Source organism: Oryzias latipes, chromosome 2 (genome assembly GCF_053564925.1).
Source record: "Oryzias latipes strain Hd-rR chromosome 2, Olatipes_Hd-rR_3.1".
Lineage (NCBI taxonomy): Eukaryota > Metazoa > Chordata > Actinopteri > Beloniformes > Adrianichthyidae > Oryzias > Oryzias latipes.
This window is the reverse complement of record NC_136238.1, coordinates 940,077-950,899: the sequence shown is the minus strand read 5'-3', so window position 1 is coordinate 950,899 and position 10,823 is coordinate 940,077. Positions and strand designations below refer to the sequence as shown.

Sequence of the window (10,823 nt, the reverse complement as noted above, 5' to 3'; positions counted from 1 at the left end):
AGGTGATGATCAGGGCCTCTGCCTGATCGAGAACATCCTGCGTGATCCGAGGTAGATTTCTGCAAGCCCATCGTGTCGCCACGATGAAGGCTTCCCTCCAATCTCGGGTTAAATCACCGGGGAGATCCTGTAAAAGTTTCTCCAGCCTCTTTTGGTAGTGATCCTGGAGGATCTGCAGTGTGTTCTGTGCCCAGTTTTTTGCGTTGCCCTCAATGAGGTCTAACACATCATCCGTGGGATCAGCGGGTTTAATCAGTGAGGTTAATGAGTCCACTATGCGAGCGATCATCAGAGGTTCTGGTCTGTCCGGCGTGATGGTCACGTTTTGTAAGTGATGCACCATCTTAATTACAGCATGTAATTTGCGGATAAGCTGTCCAAGTCTTTCATCTGCAGGTCGTCCTGCCTAACATCTGCTGGGGGTCCAAATCTTGTCGCTCGTCTGGTAGGTGAGCCCCGGACCGCTGCTGCATAAGAGCGGGGCTGTGGAAAATAAGGCCGGGACCCGTCGTACATAGGAGGCGCAGGCCAGTTAGGATTTGAAGGTGAAGCCCTACTCCAGCCAAAATTTGGGAACCTTGGCGCCCTCTTCCAGCCGGAGACGGGAAATGCACGGTCCATCCTATGGTCCGGTCGGCCCCGGTAATTAAAGCTGAGCGCACGGGGATTTCTGTAGTGTCTCCTCCCGTAGCGCACCGTGGTCCAAGCACCTCCATCCTCCTCTCCGTCGTAGAAGTGCATGGCAGGTGTTACGGTTTTTCCACCAGGCAAGAATGTAATCAAAAATAGAAAAACTTGCAAACTTTGAAAAAAGAAAAAAGCGGGACAACCACTTAAATGAGTGTTTTTATTCACTGAAAAAAATATAACAGTGGTTTAACTTAAAAAAATTGAAGTAATCTGTCACACCTAATATATTTGCATTGTATCAATGTAAATGAATAATTTAGCCTAACCTATTTTTTTTAATTTCGGTTAAACTGATTCTGAGAGGTGAAGAAAAGCAATTATTTTGAGTTTCTATAAATCAAAATAAATAAGTTCTGCTTTTTACTCAATGGAAATTTTCTACTTCATCTAACCTGAAAAAAACGACTTGATATAATCCATTTTTTAATCTTTGAGCAATTTACTTTTTAAAGTTGTCTCAGATAAAAATGTCAGGTTCACAATCTAACTGAATTAAGCTTTAGAATTATATATTGATGTACACAGACTCAGAACACATTTCTTCATGTAAACAATATTTATTGTTCCATGAACATATCCACATCCAAATTTACAAACATGACATCTTTAAGATGTATAAACATCAAAACTGTTTCCCAATACCAATACACTTAAGTGAGGGAAAAAAAACATTAATTGACACCAACTTAAGCTGGCTGTTCAGTCTGAAAACTTTTGGCGACACTTTTTCCCACCAAGCTCCATGAGGACTTTTTGAATGAATTCAAAAGTGTACTGCAGATTTTTGGGAAATTTTAGGTTGAGTGAATATGTCAGTTCCAAGAACATGAGAAAAGCGGTTGAAATATAGGGCACTTCATTCAGAACCTGTTTTCCATCCATCACTATCTTGATGTCTGTTGGTGGACGGAGAAGATCCTCTCTCCCAGTGAAAAAGATCGCCATGGTTTCAATCTGCGGAGCATCACTGTCCAGACCGTTCTGCAGACATAAAAAAAATTAACATATGACAACTGGCGCGTTGCTCTAAAAGGTATAATTTTGTTTTAGTTAAATAAATAAGCCTCAATGTGTATGCTCACTTTGCTTTATCAATGTTTCGGGATTAGATACATATGCCTGTGACCCCATAACATATTTTTTACTGTTAACTGTTAAGCAAAAGTTGTATTCAAAGCAAAGAAAATTTAAAACAGAAATGTCAAATGCAAACTAAATGTTGTATTCATTTTTTTTTGGCAAAGTTGTGCACAAAGTCTTAGTATTTGTGCACAACTTTATCTTTATGAATATGTTTCTTGTTGGCAGTGATCCTAACCCATACAGTGCCATGTTCCATTTCCTACATCATAAGAGTGTCATAGTTTAGAGGTGGATAACCTTACCTGGTGTTCTTTAATGAGGTGCTCAAAAGATTCACCCAAGCAGATCATCAGAGATTTTAGGATGGCTTCTCCTCTGATGGTAATGTCAACAATCTGAAAAGAAAGCTTGTCATTAGTTAAAAGTTCACTTAACCACACAACTACTCTATGGACCACTCATGTCATACAGACCCTTCATCCAGAACTTCTAAGATGTTGGTGGTCTGCTCTTTCACACGCCCTCCATTGCTCCTGATGACCTCTACAAGTTTGGTGGAGTGTTTGTCCAACTGTGCAAAAAACTTTGCCTCCAAAGTAATTGTTGTAACTCTCAAGAAGTCTGCATTTATCTGAAAATGAAATCAGAGAACATGGATGATGATGGTCCAGTTTGTAATGTTTTAGGAGTTCAGATCGTCTTGAATAAGTATGGGCACAGTCTTTAAATTTCCACGTCGATGAGTAACTGCGGAAAACAAACAGGTGTTTAGGGTGTAGGGAGAGCAATGTTATGATTGGGCCTTCATCACAATTGCATAGGTTGTACAAAACAAAAAAAAAAACTTACCAAAAGTTAGTCAAAGGCTTCCAGACAGGATGCAGAGCAGAAACCGAAGAGTGTCTTTATGAAAAATAAATAAAAATAGTCATTACAGATGATTACAGACAGTGAAAATCTCAATGATCATACACGATAATGACAGCCACACAGCTTGGAGTCATTCTCTCTGATTATTTTTATTTTTTGAATGTTGACAACAGGGAAAAACTGGGAAGTGTAACAAGCTCCTGCAGCCGCTTTTGACATTAAAAATGTGTCTGTGTTGAGTGTTAAGGATCCTGCTGCCGTATCCCATAAACTCTTTTTTTGTTCAATCATTATAAAAAATTCAATAGGTTTATTATTATTAACCTCCGACGACATACTTTGTCAAGTGACGTAATATTCACGCATGCGTGAACGGTCGGTTCGGGGAGAGCAGTTGTCCCTGTTAAATTCAAATATCCGGTGTAACATAACGTAACACGGTGCATAGGTGTTTTCCTGTAGTAAATAACATTCGACAGCAAATACACCACAAACAGCGTTTGATAGCAGTGTTGCATCGATTTGTACTCCCTATTAAAGTAAATTCACCAGTCGCAAAAAATATATGGCATGAGAGCCTCACTGTTAGTGCTAAATGTTAGCTTAACTGCACAGCAGCTAAAGTTGAATTTGCAGCAGAAAGTGTAAAAGCTTAAAATTCTTGGGGAAAACTCAAACCAATGCAAGCTTCGAAAACTGCCGACTGTATTTAAATTAGTGCCTTTGTCTTATTAGAGGTAATAACTTACCTTTAAGCTGCTGCTGTCGGTCTCCGGGCGGCGGTTAGTTCCTCCTTTCCAAACAAACTTACTGCTGCTGGGGGTTGGGGACCGACTAACGTCGTCTGAAAATTGTGTCCAGGCAGTGAAGGAAATCCTCATTTAAATGTACAAGGAGAAAACGACTGAACTAATTAATATACAATAATTTTTGTTGATGTTGTTTTACCTTACTTGTCGAGTTGTCGCTCTGAGAAGCAGTTCAGATTATGGCAGAAATACGGCCCGCCAAATTTGCATTTCATTTAGTGCGCATGCGCACATCAAACTCAACCTAATAATTGTGCTTTCACAAAACGAAAAAATTTTACTTTTGTACCCTGTTATCATTTACATTAAAGTAAAGTAAAAAAAAACAAAGACACATTGCATAACTTATAAAAATTGAGTTCAAGAGAGTAAATTAAAATTTTTATATTAATGCAATGAGTAGAAATGCATCAAACTGATGACAGCAATGGTTTACTTTTTTCAGTGTTCACAAAAATGTAAAAAAATAAATAAATAAACAATACAAAATTAGAATAAAGTGTGCTCGCTACGCGTTTCGGCAAATTCTGCCTTCATCAGGCTCTATGCACACCACAACAGCTACAACTTGGCTGGACAGGCGTAAAAGTGAAGTGAGAGACAAAAGGTGGCTGTTTTATTCACACTGTCTTACCAAGGAGCACGCGTCGGCCTCATGGGCCCTGCGTGTCCTGAGCCATGGGCCCTGTGCGTTCTAAGCCCCTCCCCTGCATGCATACTGCTTCTTCTTCTTTCTCTTTCGGCTTTTCCCATCAGGGGTCGCCACAGCGAATCATCCTTTTCCACCTCACTCTATCATGGACATCTTCTACCCTAACATTAGCCAACTTCATGTCCTCTGTTAAGACATCCATGTATCTCCTCTTTGGCCGTCCTCTTGCCCTCCTGCCAGGCAGCTCCATCTCCAACATCCTTCTACCAATATATCCACTATCCCTCCTCTGAACATGTCCAAACCATCTCAGTCTGGCTTCTCTGACTTTGTCGCTGACACAGGCAACATGAGCCGTCCCTCTGATGTACTCGTTCCTTATCCTGTCTAACCTGGTCACTCCTAAGGAGAACCTCAACATCTTCATCTCCGCTACCTCCATCTCAGCCTCTTGTCTCTGTCTCACTGCTACCGTCTCTAACCCATAGAGCAGAGCTGGTCTCACCACTGTCTTGTACACCTTTCCTTTGAGTCTTGCTGGCACTCTTCTGTCACACAACACTCCTGACACTTTCCTCCAACCGCTCCAACCTGCCTGCACTCGCCTCTTCACCTCTTTTCCACAATCCCCATCACACTGAACTGTTGACCCCAAGTACTTAAACTCCTGCACCTTCTTCACCTCAGTCCCCTGTAACCTAACGCTTCTACCTTGATCCCTCTCGTTCAGACACATGTATTCTGTCTTACTACGACTGACCTTCATACCTCTTCTTTCCAGAGCAAACCTCCACCTCTCTAGCTGTTCCTCCACCTGCTCTCTACTCTCACTGCAAATTACAATGTCATCCGCAAACATCATTGTCCAGGGAGATTCCTGTCTTACCTCGTCTGTCAGCCTGTCCATCAGCATAGCAAACAAAAAAGGACTCAAAGCTGATCCTTGGTGTAGTCCCACCTCCACCTTGAACTCCTCTGTCTGACCTACAGCACATCTCACCACCGTCATACTTCTCTCATACATGTCCTGAACTACTCTGACATACTTTTCTGCCACTCCAGACGACCTCATACAGTACCACAGCTCCTCCCTCGGCACCCTGTCATACGCCTTCTCTAAATCTACGAACACACAATGCAGCTCCTTCTGACCTTCTCTGTACTTTTCCATCAACATTCTCAAAGCAAAAATGGCATCAGTGGTGCTCTTACGGGGCATGAAACCATACTGCTGCTCACAAATCTCCACCTTCTTCCTAAGCCTGGCTTCCACTACTCTTTCCCACAGCTTCATTGTGTGGCTCATCAACTTTATTCCTCTATAGTTGCTGCAGTTCTGCGTGTCACCCTTGTTCTTAAAGATTGGGACCAGAACGCTTCTCCTCCATTCCTCAGGCATCTTCTCACTCTCTAAAATCCTATTGAACAACCTTGTTAGAAATTCCACTGCTGTCTCTCCTAGGCGCTTCCATACCTCCACAGGTACGTCATCAGGACCAACGGCCTTTCCGCTCTTCATCCTTTTCAGAGCCTTCCTAACCTCATCCTTTCCAATCTCTGCTACTTCCTGCTCCACAACAACCACATCTTCCTCCCTTCTTTCCCTGTCATTTTCCTCGTTCATCAGCTCCTCAAAATACTCCTTCCATCTTTTCTGTACACTCTCTTGGGTTGTTAGCACCTTTCCATCTCTGTCCTTAATCACCCTTATCTGTTGCACGTCCTTCCCATCTCTGTCTCTCTGTCTGGCTAGCCTGTACAAGTCCTTCTCTCCTTCCTTTGTGTCTAACCTGTCATATAGCTCATCGTAAGCTTTCTGTTTGGCCTTTGCCACCTCTCTCTTCACTTTACGCTGCGCTTCCTTGTACTCCTGTCTACCTTCCTCAGTCCTTTCTACATCCCACTTCCTTTTAGCCAACCTCTTCCTCTGGACGCATTCCTGTACTTCCTCATTCCACCACCAAGTCTCTTTACCGTCTTTCCTCTTTCCAGATGACACACCTAGCACCTTCCTACCTGTTTCCCTGATAATCTCTGCTGTAGTTTCCCAGTCCTCTGGAAGCTCATCCTGACCACCCAGGACCTGCCTCAACTTCTGCCTAAATTCCTCACAAGTTTCTTCATTCTGTAGCTTCCACCACTTGGTCTTCTTTTCTGTTTTCCCTCTCTTCTTCTTCCTGACCTCCAGAGTCATCTTACACACCACCATGCGGTGCTGTCTGGCTACACTCTCTCCTACCACCACTTTGCAGCCATTAACCTCTCTCAAATGACCTCGTCTACATAGGATGTAGTCCACCTGAGTACTCCTACCTCCACTTCTGTATGTCACTCTATGTTCCTCTCTCTTCTGGAAGTAAGTGTTGACTACAGCCATTTCCATCCTCTTCGCAAAGTCCACCACCATCTGTCCCTCCAGATTCCTTTCCTTCACACCAAACCTGCCCATCACCTCCTCCCTGCATGCATACTGCTAACCAGGCAAAAAGACACGTGAAACAAAACCTTTTCCTTCCAACCATGTTATTGCTTTATGTTTAAGATTATTTAAATTTCTAATAACTGATTAAGGGTTGGGATTAGGGTTCAGATTAAACTAAAGGTTAGGGTTAGAAACAGGACCAGGGGTAGGGTTAAAGTAATAATAATAATCATCATAAAACAGTAATAAGAACCATAAGAACAATAGCCATAATAACAGTAACAATGATAACAAAATCTCTCACACTGTTCACCATAAAGAAAAACCCTGGGTCATGAGAAAATGCTCCACCAGTGGGTTATGCACCTATCCATTATGAGCAATATTATATTTATGTTGTCACTTTCTTGTGCTAACAAAAGTTTCGGTTTGTCCCACCAAATGTTAATCCCACAAAGAACAGGAAACATGATCAATACAGTCTTGTGTTTTGGGTCTGTATTTTTTTTAAAAAGTTATCTATGGAAATAAAAGTTAAACCGTTTTTGAGGAGGTCACCTTGTTGTTCTGTCAGGGCATCACTTTTCAGTCAAAACCATGATATTGTGGGGCCATAAAGGGCTGTCCCCTTACACACTCTACCCTGAATGGACTTAGTGGGTATTCCACTTTAAAAAATACCTCCAATGTTCCAACATTGCTCTGGCCGTGTCCTCGGTCCAGTGAATTGCATCTTTTTCTGTTGCAAAATGCGAGTCCTCCAGCAGGGGGATGTGTCTCATATTTTTTTTTAATGTGCTGATTTAGTAGTTTCATGTTGTTCTGCTCCATTGCAGATAAGTTACCAGAAAAATTAACCAAGGGAACCCAGATGACAGCAGATGGAAATCTGTGTTTAGCCATCTTCAGAGCCCGCTGGAGCTGTTTAACTGCAGTTTCTTTAATGTTCTGACCTTTGGCGTTAATGCCGGCTGCAATGACCACATTCTGAACCACCAAATCCCACGGAACGTGGGCTATCTCAAATAAAGCCTGCATGTGGCGAAAATTAGCACCTGGACACCTCTCAATCTGTAGATCTGGGATGGAATATTCAGGGATTCTGGATAAATTTGAGTCACCAACAATAAGACACCTTTTCTCCACTTCCAGAAACCAGTCAATCAATTCTCTGTTTGTTTCAGGGTGACGCTTTACCTTGAAAACCTGCCGCTCTGGGGCAGGTAAGTCAACACGGGCTACTGGTGGCTCAGCACCGTCACCTGCTAGCTCCAGCCCTGTAATACAGCGTTCCTCCGCTGAAGCTGGAGATGCGCTGTCCTCCTGGCATTCTGTCACACCCGGGCTGTCCGAAATATTGTGATGATGTGGGGGGATTGCATGTTGTAGGGTGTTTTTCTTTTGCATGTTTGTGGTGCTACCTGTTTGTTGCATGCTTTCTATGGACACACCCCCCTTGTAACATAGCGCGCCGATCCACCGCACCTGCTCCTCATCAGGAGGGACTTATAAAAGTCCTGAGGAGGAAAGCCAAAGGCAGTCGCACACCGACAGCAGGCGCATGCACGCGGGGCGCGAGTGGGACGCCGGGACCGCCAGACGTCGGGACCGCCAGACGTCGGGAAGACTCGCTGTGATCGGGACACACACTCTGAGAGCGCTGGGCGCTGGGACCATCAGTCTGCAGAGCGATCGACACGCAAGGGCAGGGCAGGGACCCTGCCTGTGTGTAAGTAGCCGAACGGGCTTCAGCAGACTGGTGGAAATAGGTGGGAGGGCTAGTGGCAGCCTGCATCAGGAATTGCTTTTCGTGCTGCCGCTTGCCTGTTTCCACAGATTCCAGCGTGTCCAGGAGAGCCAGCTGGAGGTGACGCGGAGGAGTGCCGGTCACAAACCCCAGAGGCGGAACGGAGCCCGCCCCCCAGGTCTTTGTGTGTATGACTGGAGGGATCCTCGGAACAGCGTCGGGGGAAGAGAGACGTCTCCTGGTTTGGGATCAGTGATTCCCCCCTTTGAGCTGCATTTTTAAACCAGTTTTAACTGTTCTTTGGACTTTTAGGTCTCTTTTATCCTTTTTAACTGTTCCTGGGATTTTTATCGTGTTTTACTGTTTTAATCCGTGCCTAGAATTTTTAGACGCATTTTATGCTTGTTTTAAGTGTCTTTTAACTGGAACTTTTTGGCCATTCATCTGTTTTTTCCATCGGAATAAATTGTCATTGTGGCCAAGAATTTGGGTCCTCTTTGGTGGTGTGCGTGCGCTCTCCCCAGATCATTCCTCTAGCCCTTCAATACCCTCATTCAATTTTTTGTTGTTTACCCCATCTTTCAACCCTCCAGGCCTTACAATATGATCCAGCCCCGAACTACCTGAAGCTGGGGGGTCAGCGTCCGTGTCCGCCTCATCCCCATCTTCCTCGCTGTCGTATTCATTATCGAACTCCTCCTCCTCCTCCTCCTCCTCGTGAAGAACCTCCCCGCCGCGGTTCTCCTCTCTATCGGAGCTTTCCTCCTCCTGGGAGCTGTCCAGTGCTGAAATTCGGGAAGGTGGCGCCCGTGCTGCCGGTCTGGGAGCAGAGGGTGAAGTTATCCCCACAATCTGAGGGAGAAATTCCTCACGCGCCACGAAGGGGTTGCGGCGGGTCGCCGTTCGCGGTCCACGCTGCTTCTCGGCAGCGGCTGCTGGAACTGCATCTGGAGGCCAAGCTGGTGTCATGTCTGTCATAGTTCCAACTGATCGGTTTGTGGCCTCGTAACATTCAGCTTGAATGCTCATGGAGACCCGCTCAGGTTGACGGGTCCTCTTTTTTCTTCCTCCTGATGTGCGCGGCCCCCGGCGGCTATCAGACCCTGCCGGGGGGTGGTGTCGTAGCCGCTGGACTTCGCCGCTCCGAGTCTGATCTGCAGGTGATGATCAGGGCCTCTGCCTGATCGAGAACATCCTGCGTGATCCGAGGTAGATTTCTGCAAGCCCATCGTGTCGCCACGATGAAGGCTTCCCTCCAATCTCGGGTTAAATCACCGGGGAGATCCTGTAAAAGTTTCTCCAGCCTCTTTTGGTAGTGATCCTGGAGGATCTGCAGTGTGTTCTGTCCCCAGTTTTTTGCGTTGCCCTCAATGAGGTCTAACACATCATCCGTGGGATCAGCGGGTTTAATCAGTGAGGTTAATGAGTCCACTATGCGAGCGATCATCAGAGGTTCTGGTCTGTCCGGCGTGATGGTCACGTTTTGTAAGTGATGCACCATCTTAATTACAGCATGTAATTTGCGGATAAGCTGTCCAAGTCTTTCATCTGCAGGTCGCCGGAGGTCCTGCCTAACATCTGCTGGGGGTCCAAATCTTGTCGCTCGTCTGGTAGGTGAGCCCCGGACCGCTGCTGCATAAGAGCGGGGCTGTGGAAAATAAGGCCGGGACCCGTCGTACATAGGAGGCGCAGGCCAGTTAGGATTTGAAGGTGAAGCCCTACTCCAGCCAAAATTTGGGAACCTTGGCGCCCTCTTCCAGCCGGAGACGGGAAATGCACGGTCCATCCTATGGTCCGGTCGGCCCCGGTAATTAAAGCTGAGCGCACGGGGATTTCTGTAGTGTCTCCTCCCGTAGCGCACCGTGGTCCAAGCACCTCCATCCTCCTCTCCGTCGTAGAAGTGCATGGCAGGTGTTACGGTTTTTCCACCAGGCAAGAATGTAATCAAAAATAGAAAAACTTGCAAACTTTGAAAAAAGAAAAAAGCGGGACAACCACTTAAATGAGTGTTTTTATTCACAAAAATGTAAAAAAATAAATAAATAAACAATACAAAATTAGAATAAAGTGTGCTCGCTACGCGTTTCGGCAAATTCTGCCTTCATCAGGCTCTATGCACACCACAACAGCTACAACTTGGCTGGACAGGCGTAAAAGTGAAGTGAGAGACAAAAGGTGGCTGTTTTATTCACACTGTCTTACCAAGGAGCACGCGTCGGCCTCATGGGCCCTGCGTGTCCTGAGCCATGGGCCCTGTGCGTTCTAAGCCCCTCCCCTGCATGCATACTGCTAACCAGGCAAAAAGACACGTGAAACAAAACCTTTTCCTTCCAACCATGTTATTGCTTTATGTTTAAGATTATTTAAATTTCTAATAACTGATTAAGGGTTGGGATTAGGGTTCAGATTAAACTAAAGGTTAGGGTTAGAAACAGGACCAGGGGTAGGGTTAAAGTAATAATAATAATCATCATAAAACAGTAATAAGAACCATAAGAACAATAGCCATAATAACAGTAACAATGATAACAAAATCTCTCACACTGTTCA

The 10,823-nt window shown here is 45.0% G+C and overlaps 2 long non-coding RNA genes across 2 annotated transcripts; both read right to left on the bottom strand.

Moving 5' to 3' along the window:
- Positions 1–1,227: 1,227 nt before the first annotated feature.
- On the bottom strand, positions 1,228–2,319 carry LOC144982473 (uncharacterized). The gene is made up of 3 exons (XR_013647299.1): positions 2,247–2,319; positions 2,076–2,168; positions 1,228–1,671 (listed from the first exon to the last, which is right to left on the bottom strand). It is a non-coding gene; the product is annotated as an uncharacterized LOC144982473 (long non-coding RNA).
- Position 2,320: 1 nt separating this feature from the next.
- Positions 2,321–3,960, bottom strand: LOC144982484 (uncharacterized). The gene is made up of 3 exons (XR_013647300.1): positions 3,393–3,960; positions 2,623–2,676; positions 2,321–2,404 (listed from the first exon to the last, which is right to left on the bottom strand). It is a non-coding gene; the product is annotated as an uncharacterized LOC144982484 (long non-coding RNA).
- Positions 3,961–10,823: the final 6,863 nt, after the last annotated feature.